Raw genomic sequence first — 16,738 nt, 5'->3', positions numbered from 1 at the left:
AGAAATATTACATACACAAGTAGAAAGAAAAAGTATTGAAATTTACATAATCTGGAGTTTTCAATAGATTTGAATGGCCCTGCTCGATCTGTAGAAAAGGCGTAGGTAGAAACTCTATAAGATGTACCCAATGTAAGCTATGGACACATAACAGGTGCAGCAATATCAAATGAAGGCTAACTAGGAAGTTAGTTTTTGTATGTGGCAGATGTTCAGGTGCAATAAACACTGAAAATGTGCAGAAAACAACTTCTGCCACATTCCAGGGAGAAAAACTAGACATAGTTAGTAGTGGGGGAGGGTGCGCTGAAAGTGTAGCTCCTAGAATAAGAATAGCCTGGGCAAAGTTCAGAAAGCTCTTACCTCTGCTGGTGACAAAGGGCCTCTCGCTCAGAGTAAAAGGCACATTGTATGACGCATGTGTATGAACAGCCATGACTGCTGAGGACATGTGCAAGCTCGCAAGGAATGATGCCAGTATGCTCCAATGGATGTGTAATATGTCAGTGTGCATACTCGACAGAGTGTAAGTACCTTGAGAGAAAAGTTGAACCTAAGAAACATCAGTTGTGGTGTGCAAGAGAGACGATTGCGCTGGTATGGTCATGTGGTGAGAATGGATGAGGATAGCTGTGTGAAAAAGTGCCACACCCTAGCAGTTGAGGGAATCTGTGGAAGAGGAAGACCTTCGAACATTAGGCCTCACCGAGGCAATGACTTGTGACCGAGACCTTTGGAAATATGTTGTGCGTGAAAAGACCCGGCAAGCCAAGTGAGACCATAATCCAAGGCCTCTGCCAGGGGTGTAGCCAGCCCACTTATGCGTACCTTTCCTTCATTGACACTAAACTCCACTTGTGAAGACCTGTTGAGGCAAGTGAAATCGAAATTGAACCAAATTCGACGACTGGCACCCATGCCAACCTCTCCTTCATTGGACCCTAAACACAGCTTGCGAAGACCTGTTGGGGCAAGTGAAATCGAAATCGTGTTGGCACCTGTACCAGTGGAGTGCTAAGAGCATTATCCGAGCATGATCATTGCCAGAGCAGCTGTCTGGCTTCCGTGCCAGTGGCACGTAAATAGCACCATTTGAGCGTGATCGTTACCAGCATTGCCCTACTGGCGCAAGTGCCAGTGGCACGTGAAAAAGCATTTGAGCGAGATCGTTGCCAGTGCCACTGGACTGGCTCCCGTGCAGGTGGCACCTAAGAAACACCTTTTGAGCGTGGCCGTTGCCAGTACCGCCTGACTGGCCTTCGTGCCGGTGTCACGTAAAAGTACCCACTACACTCTGGGAGTGGTTGGCGTTAGGAAGGGCATCCAGCTGTAGAAACTCTGCCAAATCAGATTAGAGCCTGGTGTAGCCATCTGGTTCGCCAGTCCTCAGTCAAATCGTCCAACCCATGCTAGCATGGAAGGCGGACATTAAACGATGATGATGGAAAGAAAGACCCTGAATCTTATGTATAAAGTTCACAAACTGATTTCTTCTCCCTTACAATCTGAATTTATAATTTGATTAGGTTGTAAATGCTTGCAGTATCTAGTTTTATTTGTATCTTCTGAATTCAATCTCAGCTTTACTTTTTATCCCTCTTGCAGTACTAAAATAATTGTATGGTATATATTGTGGCTGGTTCTATACTGTTTTGCTCTACACATTTAGTACCTAGTATTAATATTAAAAAAAAAAAAATATTATTCCAAATACCATGTCTGCTATTTCTTATAAATTGCTTAACTTTTTATCTCATAGCTTCCCAAAGTGGGCAATTTCAACTTACAGGTGGGTGATGAGCGATAGGAACATTTTGTAGGTGACGAATTTTTAGAAATTAAGTCTGCATTCACTGATATCTAGGCATGCCTAGAATAAGGATGCACTCGCATGAGATGTCCCTTTCTATTAAAAACGCGAACTTGTTTATCGATTGAATATTTTTGTCACAGTCATTGAAATGGTTGTCAGGCTTGCTAAAAATAGCAGCCAAATAGGCCTAGGCCTTAAATCACAGTCTACTACAAAGTTTTTGGAGGGGGGGCATAATCGTATGAAATCCTGCGTGTAAATTTCAAATTTGTAAATATTTCCTGAAAACTCCGAAAAATAAAAAAGTTATGAGGGGTTATATGTCATGTATAATTCTATGGTTTCATATCAAAACACAAGTGCTAATTTCAGGATGTTGACAAAAACTCCAGCAATTTAGCTTAGAAAGGTACATTAATGTGCCAAATTTTAAAATTTTCGATAAACTTTAATTTTTGAAATACTGGTAGTGAAACAAACTAGATCCGTAAAGACATGTCATCTGACTCTGCTCTATTGGCTTCTCTTTGGGAATACCACACTGTCTTTCTGACACCATCTGTAGAAATTCGTTTTCACATCTTCACTTTACTGATGCCTCTAGTCAAAGAAATTTGTCAACAATAGAGTAGTGATTATTTATTGTTTGGATTTATTCCCTCTCCTCAGAACTGTCAGTTACCAATGTTACTTTGCCATCAGACATTGACCAATGAAGCAGTGAAACTTTCACACTTGAAGTATCACTTTGATGCAAAGCATTCTGACAAGAAGGACAAGCGGTTATCATACTTTTTGCAACTGAGCTCCTCTTTCAAAAAGTAAATACAAAACGTTCAACACGCTATTCCAGTAAACTAGTAAAAAGGAAAATGACGGGTTGATTGCATTGAAAAACATTGCATTGCTTGTTGCTAAGTCTGGGAAGTTTCACACAATTGGAGAAACATTACTTTGGCCAGTTATCGAAGAGGTTTTGTCCACCATTATGCACAAAAAACCCGATAACATTATGAAGAAGATCTCACTTAATAATAATAACACAATTTCTTGAAGCATCGATGAAATGGCCAACAATGTCAAACATCAGCTCATTAATATTCTCCAGCGTTCTGTCTGAGAAATGATGAGGACCATATTAAACTCTTATACCATACCGAAATGTGGTGACTGTCAAAAGGAAACTGTGTTTTACACTTTGTTGTACTATTTCATATAATCATATTTTTCTTTGAAGATACTCCACTATCTGCTTCATTGATGGCTGCAAGGTGCGCTATCTTTTTTCTTTGTGATATATTCACAATATTAAATGATTTGAATAAGTTATTGCAAGGAAACAGAAAAACTCTAATTGTTTGTAAATTATTTATCACTACCTTCATTTCAAAATTGGTGTTGTATAAGACTAACATTTCAAAACTTGATTCTTTGAAAGATGAATTAGTTGATGAGGATTTAACTACATATCACAGCTATTTACAATCATTGCACAATAACATGGTTGAGCGATTTCAAGATGTTATTGCGCTGAATATTCCAAATTGGTATAGCAATCTATTTGAGGTCGATCAGTGTAAAAGAAAGCGCAAGTTTTCAGAAGTTAATCTGTCTGAAAAATATAGAGTTAATGTTAGACTTTTATTGACACTAATGGCAAAACTAAACCCACAATAAGGGATTTGTAAACAACCGCATATTTAGTACAAACGGCACTAACAGGGCAATGAGTCTACGATATAGTGTGTGTGTCAAATGATACAGTGGTGTGGCTAGAGGATTTTGTGTCGGGGGGTTTTTTTTTTACACAGGTGAGCGATGGAGCATTTTTTGGTCGATAGGTGGGTGATATTGCAATTTGGCGCGAAAAAAGTCTGAGGAACACTGTTTTATCTCCTTCAGTTAGAAATTTTTAAAAATAACGTACTAGATATTTTTGAAAAACAAACAGTGGCATATGCATTGTGACACATAGTAAAATTGGTCTATATGTTTTGTTGTGTATTATATGCACATTACAGCTTCAGTTTGAAAGAAATTGTTAATTATGAAAGCAGTTTTGATTCTTCTTTTTGACAGAGTGAAACCTAATAGATTCTCATCTAAGTGTGCCTGCATCTCTTCTTGCTTGTTTAAATTGTTCAAAGAATGAGAGACAATGGTAATTTCAGCTGTTTTACATTGACACCAAGCTACATGTTTGTAGAGGGAGAAGTATAATGCATAAGACAGACCCCCAGTACATGCCTGGTATTTATCTTGATTAACACATTGAAGGATACAAGACAAAGTTGACCCCTGCAGATTTGAACTCATTGGAAAGATATGTAAATACGAGACATCTAAACAAGTGTTCTACTGTGTCACCCACTTCAGCACACCAATATTTAAATATGTAGTAAAAGATTAATCAAACCATTAATCTTTCTTTTGTATGTATATCTAAACTACAAAGAATTAGTACAAGTCAACAAAGGAATGACTCTTTACATGTTAGAAATAGCAGCCAAATCACATCTTACTATCTTAAAGGAAGGGCACAGTTATATAAGTATAGATGCAGTATGACTGAATGGTTAAGAAGTTCATTTCACAACCATGAAAAAGATCCTAAATTTGGTTCCACTGCATGGCATCTTGGATATATATCATTTTTTGTAGCCTCAGGTTGTCTCATGCATTGTGAGTTCAACTGAAGAGACAGAAACTGTAAGGAAGCTCATCAGATGGATTGTTCCTGTAATTCAAAGATACAGCTTTTTTACATACACTGTGTCACTCTAATTCTGCCTGAGAATTATATTAAGGTTACCCAATTCTGTGAAATGCTCAGCCACTTACTAATTCAATGAGCAGGTAATGCAGTTGATTGAACAACTTAATACTTATCATCAAGACCTACAAAAAAACATTCATCCCTCCAGATTTTATCAGTATATCTCAAGGGCACTACATTTTTATGTATGCACATAGCTTTATGGTATGATTGAACTCCTAGACCATAAGTGCAAGTCACAGTTTCAACATTCTTTTCTGTTACTTCTCCAGACTGTAAGTACCTACAACTTTCAGTGAATATGCCAGTTGAAATGCAAACGCAAAAGAGAAGGCTGGTCTGAGTAATTTTTGAACTTCTATACCATTTAAATACACTACACACCAGTATACCAATTGAAATGCAAATACAAGAGATAAGACTACTGGCCACATAATCCTAACTATACAAGTATTTCTGTATTACAATAACTATGGTATAGCAGTGGTAGTCGCAGCAGTGGTAGTATACATTCTTTTAAATTGTATTGTTTGAAGGACCTTTGTCGTATGGGAGTGTCTTATAGATAGGAATGGGGTTTTTTTTCCTAAATGTATTTTTAATTATTCTTTGTGTTATTTGAAATTTATTTCACTTAATTTTATTGGCTGTTTAAAAGAAACCTTAGAGTGAATGGTTATTTTAATGTCAGGGACTAGTGGTCTTATAGATTAGTTTGCAAATATACTTCTATTACTTGGGGACAGCCTGTCAAAAATTACTCAAAACAATGAAGTTTGTTCCTCTTATATTGTTTAGAGATTAACTTTTTTTTTTACTATATTGATACATAAAAGTTTGTCAATATTGCAAAAAAAGATTTTACAAAGTGAATAGATCTTATTACCAATAAACAATAGTTCATATCATCAATTTAGTTAGTATAAATTGTAAAAGGTTATTTGTTTTCTATATGTACATATTTAGTATTAAACATATGATACATATTTGGGGGAAAAAATTAGAATTTTCAATCAATCCAGCTCTGTCCATCTCAGTTTTTCTTTTCCATACAGTGTATGATTCAGTGTTTCTTTCTTTTTTAAGATGCCTTGGTACCCTTACACACACATATCACGTTACTCTGCATCTCACTCACTTAACATCCATGGTAAAATAGCATTTGATTCATTAGGTGGTGACTTCAAATCCTGACAATAAATCTCATTGCATTCATAATCCAACATTTTTGTTTTAGTATAAATACATATATTTAACACGAAATAGGGCAACCAATAGTGAGCTGTTGCAAAGATTAGATCATGTAGCTTCTCTGCCTGTAATGGATTTATTGTTTATAATATTGAATAATCCTTAGAAAATTTAGCAAATGTCATTTACTGCTTGTTGCATTTGTTCATACAAGTTAAAGAGACTGATAAACTTTTACTGTTTGATTAATTTCTTTAGACTCTATATTTTAAATATAGTCTTGTATATTAGGTTATGCTGGCCTTTCAATAGCTTGGAAAACTTATGCACTTTTCACATCATGAATTAAATATTAATTATATACTGTATTTGAAACAATTACCAATCTTAGCTCCTTGTTACAGCAAACAACACATTTGCAAGTATGCACAATGCATATAAGTGCATAGGCTCTTTTATGTAACTAGTATTATATGTGAAACTATTGAATTTTCAATGATAATGTTTTTCCCTCTTCACATTTTTTTGTTAGTTTTCCTTAGATTTCTTCTGCTATTAATTTGTTTTACTAGGATTGTTTCAAATTTAATCAGATGCCTCCATTCTAATTTCAGTCATTAGTACTCAGAAATGTCAGCTTTTTCTCAGTTCAGCAAAATAATGCTTGTAAATATACTGTTATTCCTCATTATAAAAAAAGAATTGTGTCATAAAATTGAAGGTTCATATTTTCTGTTATTTAATTCAGTCTCTCAGTCTTCTAGATTTAGATCATATTGAAGTCAATAAAGAACTGTTATTACACTTGTAATAGAGTTATCTGATTGACTATCCACTCTTTTCTACATTATTTGGTGTTGAGTTTTCAATATGATGTTCTGATTATCATCTCGTGTTGGGAAAGTACTGTTCTAAAAATGTATGCTGCTATCATTAATCATTGATATAATTAGTTTCATTTCCATACTAGCATAGACCAGATGAATCTGCAGTTAACAAATAACATCTTTTCTTTCATCATCTACTATAACATATTCATCCTAAGTTTTCTCTTCATTCTTACAACAACTGCAGTAAGCTTGAACAGAACTGGGTTGTTTTGTATTAGTACATTGGCACAGACAATGTTTTTCAAACATTGTTTATTGAAATGATAATGATTACTGTAATGTATTATTATTAGGTGTCTTACATATTTAGTTACATCCCTTTATGTTTTGACTTGAAATCTCACCAGGATATTTCCATTGTGGTTACATCACCAAATTTTCTGCAAATCATATTCTATTGTCTTAAAGAAAGAATGCAACACTTAATGTAGTGCAGGTTACAGTATACCTAGAAAAAAAAAGGATGGTTGCAGCTGAAATGTCTTTGGTTATAGGTCTGCTTGGTCAGGACTGATAAGAGTTTTACAAAATTGTCTTGCATTCTTCTGAGGACTTTTAAATAAATTACCACTCAAAACTATCGACTTATGTTACTGGTACTCATTCATGCTTTACTACTACTACTGCTGCTGCTGCTATGTTTTGTATAGTTTAAAATGGTATGCTTCAAATACTTTTTAAACTGAGATTCTGTAAAGAACAGAAAAATTCATTTCAACCAGTTTGAAATTTTGAATGATATTAAATTTTCCTTTTCTTGGTTTAGTCAATATTGAAATGAAGCATATTATTTATTTAGACTTTCCTTCAGCATATCTTTTTCCAAAAAATAAAATATTGTCATATTATTAGACTTTCTTAAAATACTATCACTACTAGTGTCACAATAAGTTGGGTTGGGTTATGCTATTGAAGGACATTTCTCTCTTCGGTAGTTGTCATCACTGCAAATAGTTAATTCTACTGGAGTATAATATGTAGGTAACTGAGCACATATTCCTATTATTGAGAAACTATATGTTGAATATAGAATGTTTAGCTAAATAGTGATTACAAGCTTTCTTTGTGGAGCAAACCTGTATGTTAATAGTGCAATTAAGATTCCCATAGTAAATAAAGCAATCTAGTTCTCTGGAATTATTTTACCCCAACTTTGGTTATACTTTACAAATTGAAATCTAAAAGATGTGTATTCCTTATTTTTAAATTACATTTAACTGTAAAATCTGAATAAATATTAGAGAAATTTATTCAATAAGACAGCATTTCGTACATAAAACGAATTATACAGGACAGTGGATTTGATCTGTGAAGTTTAATCTATAATCAAGAATATATTTTAATGGAAAAGACTTTCGACTTATTCTGTTAGATTTTGCCCAAGTACTGTAGAATTATGGGGCTCTAAATAAAAATAAAGGTTACTGAGTTTAAATCCAGCTGAAGTACATATATGTAAACAATATAATATTGAGGTTGGATTGTTTTAAATTTGTTCAATTTCTGATTAGTTAGAACAAAAATATCTCAGATATTTTCAAATTAACTTCCCACTGCTGAGCTTTTTGCTTTTAGAAAGCTGCTTGCTTCAGTAATTCAAACAAAAATGCTTGCACCATCTAATGCAATTGTTTTTAACAGATTATGTTCAGCATTTTTGGTTTCTGTTTTGACTTCATGCTTATTTATCAATTTAAATTCAACTATTTGTACAAAATGTTTATGTTTGTTCCATATTCAGCTATTTGTGGGCTCTAAAAGAGTCTGTTTTTGACTACAGTGGGGAGCTTCATGTATAGTTATGAATTTTAATTTAAATCTCACTTGAGTTAAATAGTTATTCTAACGTGATCTTTACTGTTTTATAAGTTGAAGATATCTGTTTTGAATAATTGTCTTGACTGAATTAGTTTGGATTTATACTATGCTGGTTTAAATTCCTTTTGCTAATTTTTTGTTCCCATTGTATCATTAAACAATTTTGATCATACAGTGCCTTAGTTCACTTAGTTGCCAGGAATAGGTATCATGTTTGTGAAGAATCTCACATGACATTCTCCACAGTAGAAGATTTATCATTCATGTACTTGAAACTGATAAAAATTTTGTGGTCCTTCGAAGGATTCTTTGATTTTGCTGTAAGGTTTTTTTTGTTTTTTTTTCATCCAGTAATAAGGGTTTGAAAAACTTGTATAGAAGTAATTTAAAAAAACAAAATTTTAAACAATTTAATATGTGTACACTTCACAGGATGATAACTAAAGAGTAAGAATTTCTAACAGAGTTACACTACAGTAAATTTTGGAAGATAGTATCTTCTGATTTGTGATTGCTTTATTATCACCAAAGAGATGAAAAGATAAAGACAATTTGATACTGCTTTACTAATTAAGCTAAGCCACCAGTCTTCGTAGATCAGAATTATACTAAGTGAGATGCTAAGTCTGAACTGTAAGGTAATAACCTTACAGTTCAGACTTAGCATCTCACTTTTATAATGTTGATAAATTATACAAATAATGTAACAGGAATTGGTGATCAAGACATTGATCTACTCTTGTTGCATATGGATTGATTTGTAATTCATAGAATTTATATCTGAAAGTTTAACAACCTAAATGTTTTTTTTTTCTTCTTTGAATTTATTAACCTAATATTTTGATTTTTTTAATTTACAATGCAACATTGATTAATACATTATATTATTGAGCTACAAAAGGTCCTTAATATTTTTGTTATGCCAAATAAGAAAATTTGCTCAACATTTCCACCAAGTTTTCTTTCTGTTATTAGTCCTTATTTTAAGATACAAGGTAAAACAGCTTTGTTTTGGACTGGTCGGTAAAGGTCAGTTGCTCATCATCAGTCCTCACCAAGTCAATTATTAAGTCTTTTGAGGCTACCTCTGGTTCTTTGATACACATTTCTTGTTTTAAAGTGATCTACATTAAAACCTATCACCAAAATTTCATGTTTTATGTTCCAAACAAATTCAAATAATGACAATGTTGTTATACTAAATTCTTCCTTATTTTAAGAATTAATTAAAATAAAGGCAGTGTATTTCAACAGAAATGTGGTAACTAAAGGGTTAACATACCAACCAAACAGTTCAGCTGGGTTGGTGAGACTTAGTAGTAGTAGCTGATAACATTTCAGCAAAATTTAAATAATTCAGTCATAATCTGACAAAAGAGAAATAATCAGCAGCAGAAGGCAGATTTATTTTTTAATTTCACAGAAACTTTGAAGAGTTGAGACCAACAATAATATTTGGTGATGTAGGTGTGAACAAACCAGTTTAATTCAAGAGAAAGACAGTGACTCTGCTAAATTATAGTGTCTTTGTCCAAAATGTCTGCTCAATTATTTTGACTTATCCCATACTTAACATTTCACTCCACTTAACTATTTGAGTAGTGAGTGTCAAAGCATCACAGAGACGGGTGAGAAATAGAAAATTGCGGAGTAGAGTCCTACTTAGTGTTAAGAGGATGTATTCAACCAGGAATTAGAGAGAAACCTGGATTTTTCAAGACTTTCTTACTCTGGCTGTCTGGTTAGGAAGTTCACTTCATAACCTTGTGGTTTCAGGTTCAGTTCCACTGTGCAGAACCTTGGACAAGTATTTTCTACTACAGCCCTGGTTCAACCAATGATTTGGGAGTGAATTTGATTGAAAAAACTATGTGGAAGCTCATTATCTGTATCTATGTATGTATTTGTCCCCCACCGTCTGACAACTGTTGTTTGTTTGTGTTTCTGTAGCTTAACAGTTCAGCAAAAAGAGATTGATAGAATAAGTACTTCAAAGCTGTGTGGAAAAAAATAGTGGTGAGAGATTGGTAGAGTGGGATGGGATTAGACTACTCTCCCAGCTCTTGTATTGGGTAGCTAAATTACAAGAGTGTTTGTAAAACAACTGTTAAAATAACCCAATAATGTAAATGAATAGTTACTTCTATTTTATATATCATTCTGTCTTGTTTTGTTTTTATTTTATTTTAAATATTTTTCATTCAGATGAAAATTAAAAAGACAAGATTTTGTAATATGATAGGTCAATGTATTCCTCGTTCTCTCTGTATGTTATTTAGCTCCAAGTCTCAGCCTATGATCAAAAGTATTCCAGCCTTGACCATCCCACCATTTTCCAGTGTGCTGGGAACCCAGTACCATATTATCCAACATCTCTTTTTTTCTAAGATGGTAGGGTGTGATTTGAGGGAGATTTGGCTGCTATTTCTACCACATCAGGCAACTTCAACAAGGTTTCCTTGTTTACTTATATGCTACATGTTTGCATGGGTAGACTCTTTTCAGTGGTTAAGTCAGAAACAGAAGGGTAGTACCTATTGTCTTTTATCATTCTCCAAGACTGTTAAGAGGAAGTTATCCTCAAACTGGAGACCTGGCCTGAAATCTTTCAACAGAGTCAGGTGCCAGGATTAAAGTGGGCAACAAATTGAGTCTACCACCCAAACTGTCCTTTAATCGGACATAGTACATTTAGGTCTACCTTATCTAATTTGTCCTTATTGAAAATAGTAGAATGGGATTTGAAGATTTAGCTGCTTTTTCTAGCAAGTTTAAGGATCATGTAGAAGCTCTCTCTTTAGCCTGTGCTAGCAAGATTGTAATGCCACTCAATTTTTATTTTTTTTTGTGTGTGGGGGTGATGTTTTTTAATATGAAGCAGTGCTCTGTAAAATAATGTTTTTAATCCAATGGGTCACAGTTGTTCCATTGAAACTATTTATCTCCATGCAGCAGGACATGCATACACAACCCAACTTCATGAGTTATGCATTAGAAATTAGAATTGTAAGGGCATTATAATAACACAAGAAGAGTGAAAAAGTTTCATTCAAAAAACAGTGGTTCACAAACTCAGCTTGACATTCACTAACTATCCTGCTGTTAACCATGAAGTGAGCATAGTATCTTTCATATAGGCAGATATAGTGGACTCTTTTTTAATCAGCAGTCCAGTAGTTCTGATTTGTCATTAGTGAATTAAGTGTAATGTTTTCTACAGTGTTTTATGACCTTTGGATCAGCAATTGAGCATCTTAGTTATTTGACCACTATATTGTGTGTGTGTGTGTGTGCATATCTGTTCTGTTTATGTGTGTGTCTGTGTTGTACATATATATATATATATATAAGTACATTGATACAGTCGCTGTCTATTACATTAAGAATAATAACTAGCTATCATGTATGCCTCGGGCAAGCTTCTCATTGTATTCTTGGGTTGCTCAGAATCTCTTTCTCTCTATCTCTTTTTCAATATATCTGGAAGTAACAAACATCAAGCCATCTTATTGTCACCAGGTGAGATTTTATAGGTATGGCATAGACTACTAGTGGTCAAAACTTAATCTAAGGAATCTGCTTTCCTGCTGTTTCTACTGAGATGGCCAATTGGTTCAATTATTGAACTGCAAAGTCTTGAGCTCAAACCTGCTACAGATGTTTGTATATGTTTCGTGTCAGCACACTTGATTTTACATTAACTCATTTCATATAGCTTCATCTACTATCTAATAAACTAGCATTTTCACCATTTGTTTTATTTACTTCAGGCTACAGAAACTGAAGTCTACCATAGAATCTATCAGTCATGTTGTATGATTTGTGATCAAGTAACTGTCCAAATGTTACTATTATAGCAATTATATTGTAATGTTGTGCAGGGCACATAATTGTACTTGTCACAATTTGCTTAGACGACAAACTTGTTTCATTCCTTCTTCACAGCTGACTGACTGTCGATTATAGTACAAGTAATCAACTGTAAAAGCAACACCTCCTACTCTAGGTGGAAAGTGGATGTCAAACAGTAAAAAGGGAGGTGTGAATTGATATAGGTTTTGATAGGTTTAGAATAACAATACAGATAAACTTTATTTACCAAATACTATGTAAATTTGCACATGTGGAAAAAAAAAGACTAAGTAAATACAAGTTACTGCTTTATCAAGTCATCAGTTGTGAGTTCATATTCTTTCTGTTTTGTTGTGTCCTTTGGCCACAATTTTTGATATTTCATAGCTCAGATTACACATTTATTAAGAGTTTATACCATATCTTCTTTAAACTTGATTAACTATTTGATACAATATGGGAAAATATTGTACATGTTTCTATCTACTCACTTTCACTAACATTGTGCCAACTCCTAGCTATATTAGAAGATATTTGCTCAAAGTGTCACAGACTAGAATTGAAGCTGGAAACTTGTTAAGTGAACTTCTTAACCATTTTCCCCATACCTGCATTACCTATACTTATATAATTATATTACTCATAATGCAAACTGGCCAAGTGAAAAATCATACTTAACTGAAGGACGTAAGCTTAAATGAAAACTGCAATTTAGTAATGATTTATTAGGTGTGAAGTCTTCAGTAAGGAAAAGTCATTGCTGGTAGAAAAAAAAAAGAGTCTGGTTTTTCACAATATGCTGGATTGTGTTCTTGGAAAAGGCGTTTAATTGTCAATGGTCTAGCTTTTCTCGTAAAAAATTACATGATGAAATATAGTCAAGGCTTTCAAATAGCTGATGAGCATGTAGTCTTTCTTAAATTTGTTAAGCTCATCTCAAATCTTTCATGAGTTTTAGAAAAGAAATGGAACAGTATCATCCTCTCAATCACTACATGAAGATGAGTCTTCTTTGATGTTCCAATAACAATTCAGTGTTTGTTAAGGGCAAAGATTTCTAGCTGGTTCTGTGTAGAGCACTAATTTGTGTTTAGTGCTTGTATTTTGGGAATTTTACTGATAGTGTCTGCAGTTGTTGAATTAGTGAATTGTTAGAGGCTTTTTCTGTCTCTTGGAAAAAGATACTATATGTTGCAGTGGAGTAACTAATTTTTGAGCAAGGCATTAGATGCTTAGTGTCACAACTCTTATTTCTCAAGTGAATAACTTGTTTTCAAAGCCATTTATTCTATTAACATAGAGAAGTCTGTTATTATTTAGTGCCTCTGTGATACTTTTATTGAAACAACCTTGTAGATAAAGCTGAAATTAATTTATCTATATAAGGTTATCTATTTTATTCAGTTTATTGATAAAAAAAAAACTTCTTGTGTTTAGATGTTCTTTATTAGTGGTGCTTTTAAGTCCTCGTGAATGGCGTGTCAGACTTGATTTTATATTAAGTAGTTGTGTGCAACATTATTTTTCATGGTTTCTATCTACATTGAAAATATTTTGTCATGTAACATTGATTGATCGTGGTAACACTCATTCAAATAATGGTTAAATAAAACAAAAAAAAACATAGTATATCATTCAATAAGTGATGCTCAGAGTATGTATGGTTCAGCACGTGCATAACTAATATTGTGCCTGTTTTTATTATAAAAATGCATGCATATTTATTTAGTTGGTTCAATTAAAGAAAATGTTTCTGAAATTTAACTGTTTCATTATATAAGTTACTTTTATAGTAATTATCTTTCTAAATTATTCATGTTCACATATACAACAAAGTTTATTAGAATTTTTTTTTTTCGTATGTTGAATAATTTTGGTTTGTTCTGCTTAAACAGACCTGTTACCCAGAGCAAGGCAGTCAATACATCTAGTTCCCAGAATTTAAAGATATTAATATATGTGATATGTTATGGCTGAGCCTCATATGATTAACATTATATCTGGTCTTATCTACTGTATGATATCTTACAATTTAGGATTTAAAAATGTCATTCGCAATTTGTTGAGCACTTTAATTGCATAAATATAGAAGCAACCTTGAATGCTAAATTTTTTTTTAATATATATATATTACAAAGTTGATATTACCATAGGTTGAGGTAAACTCCTGGTAAACCGGACTGGCAACCTTTATAATCACTTCATTTACAGGGCTTAAGCATAAATATTGCATCTCATTTCCCCTCCACTGTAAATCTCAGACTTTCTGCTTATATATGAAATAAATATTTAATATCAAAATAATCCTTATCTGTTAGTATTGTTATTTTTTGCACAAGTTTCAGTTTAAATCAAAATTCAAATATCAGGTAACCATTGTTTTTAGATAAATATGTGTGTAGTCTGTTGGCTTTATTTTAACATGAAATTTATTTGATAATCATTAGTATAGGATATGTTTGAGTGTGACAAAGTGACAACGTTATTGTTAAGTGAACTTCATTGGTTATTGCAATATTGAACTGTTGATATTTCAAACACAGCTGTCAAATATAAGGCAGTATCTGTCCTTAATGTTTGGTGTGTCAATTCAATTAGAATTTGATATGCTTTAAATGAAGATTTTCTATTGAGTATCGATTTGAGCATTTTAACTGTTATCAGTATCAATATAATTACTGTAAAAATCCCTTGTCTAATCTTACATGTAAGATATAAAGGTAAATGATTATAACTTCATTTGTTAAGGGTTTCACAGTTGGTGTTTTCATGTGTCTCTGAGCAAGAGACCTAAGTGTACAGTGCTTTAATTCGCTTAATCACCAAGAATGGGAATGATGTCTCTGACATTCTCCACAGTAGAAGATTAATTATTCATCTACTTGAAACTACTGAATCTGGAGCTATTGTGGTCCCTCAATAGAGAAATTATTTTATCATTAAAAGGGTTCTTTGATTTCTACTCAGTTAATGAAGACCTTATTCATGTTAAGCCATAAAAATCAGAAACTGGAGTAGATGTATACAAATGAAGTACAAATGTTATTAATTCAAAAGAAAATCAAGTTGTAACACACTCCTTTACTCATGAACTGTTTCAGAATTTAAAATTCTTGTTCATTACACAAATTTAAAATGTTTCTACTGATTTTCCTTGAGAAACACTTATCTTCAACACAGTTTTAACACTTTCACTGCCACATTATTGTTGAAATAGATTCATCCAATTTTAAAAATAACAATTTAGGACTTTGTAAAATAATTAACTTCTTTTATAGATACGTTAAACTAATATTTATGACAACCAAATAGTTCTTAGAAATTAGTATGTCAGGTGGTTTGGAGTAGGTTTAATATCAAAAAGGTTAATACAACATTAACTGCAGATCTTGGTCATAGCCTTGAGGTCTGAAGTCAAGCATAACTCATACTTATCAACTTCTAAATTCTATTTTCCTATGCCAATAAATATAGTCTTGGAGGGATTCATTCTTACCTACTTCATTAAGTATAGTGAACAGTATACTTTGCTGATAAGCCCAGAATAAAGTCAAAATATATCAGGTATTATCCTCTGTACTTACTTGAAAAATGATAATAATATGGTTAATATTGGGTGTATTTTCCACATGACACATATTTATCCTAGTTAACTTTTTAATGTTTCATGCATTAAATGTGTTAATATTGACTTACATTTCATAGTTCTGAGTTTTTATGTGGCCTTTTGACTCAAGCTATGTTGTTGGAAATGTAACAATACTGTTTCCATTTTGCTATTGAATTGTTACTGTTAAGGGATTCTCATTGTAAGACAATAAATTCATGTTAGTTTGAAAATTTGGGAAATTTCTTTGTACTAAGGGATATATCCTGTCTTTTTAGTAATATGCGATCTTGCAAATATGTTAAAATACCTTTTAAGTACTTAATTGTTGTTCTATTTGACTCTCACAGCAACTTATTCTTTCTTAAGTTACTGCTTTTCTGCACCACACTGAACAATATTAATTGATCTAACTTTCAAAAATAGCTGTGAAAGCACTGTAATTGTTGTTATTGTTATCGTTGTCATCATCATTGTCTTTGCCATCATTTCTGCCTTCTCCCAGCTCTCTAAAGGCCTTTGGTTTTCTACAGCACAATGCATGCTCCATTCAGCTATAGTAAGTATTTCATTGATCTGACATTTCTGGTATCTTAGTGCTTTAATTATCTTCTTTTGTCCTCTGCTACAGCTCCTGCTTGAACGTGTCGTTGCTTTGCTGTCTCCAACACCTTCAGATCTTGTGTACTAGCTACTACCTGGCTTAGTACATGCATTTTGGTCATGGGATGTAGTTCTCTTCCTGACTTGGTAAGGAGAACCACTGCACTGTTTATTTTTTTTTTTTTTTT

At 33.1% G+C, this 16,738-nt stretch overlaps 1 protein-coding gene across 8 annotated transcripts in view; it reads left to right on the top strand.

Moving 5' to 3' along the window:
• The window catches only part of LOC106870734 (transcription factor RFX3), a 75,442-nt gene that overhangs the window by 11,071 nt on the left and 47,633 nt on the right, over nucleotides 1-16,738 (top strand). For 3 of the 8 annotated variants that reach the window (XM_014916916.2, XM_014916914.2, XM_014916913.2), the window contains one exon: nucleotides 16,579-16,697. The exons of the other annotated variants lie outside the window; for them this stretch is intronic. The gene's annotated coding sequence lies outside the window, so the exon portion shown is untranslated. The remainder of the gene's footprint in view (nucleotides 1-16,578; nucleotides 16,698-16,738) is intronic. 8 annotated transcript variants of the gene reach the window in all.

This window comes from Octopus bimaculoides, chromosome 4 (genome assembly GCF_001194135.2).
Source record: "Octopus bimaculoides isolate UCB-OBI-ISO-001 chromosome 4, ASM119413v2, whole genome shotgun sequence".
In the NCBI taxonomy this organism is placed as follows: Eukaryota; Metazoa; Mollusca; class Cephalopoda; order Octopoda; family Octopodidae; genus Octopus; species Octopus bimaculoides.
This window is presented reverse-complemented; position numbering and strand designations above follow the sequence as displayed.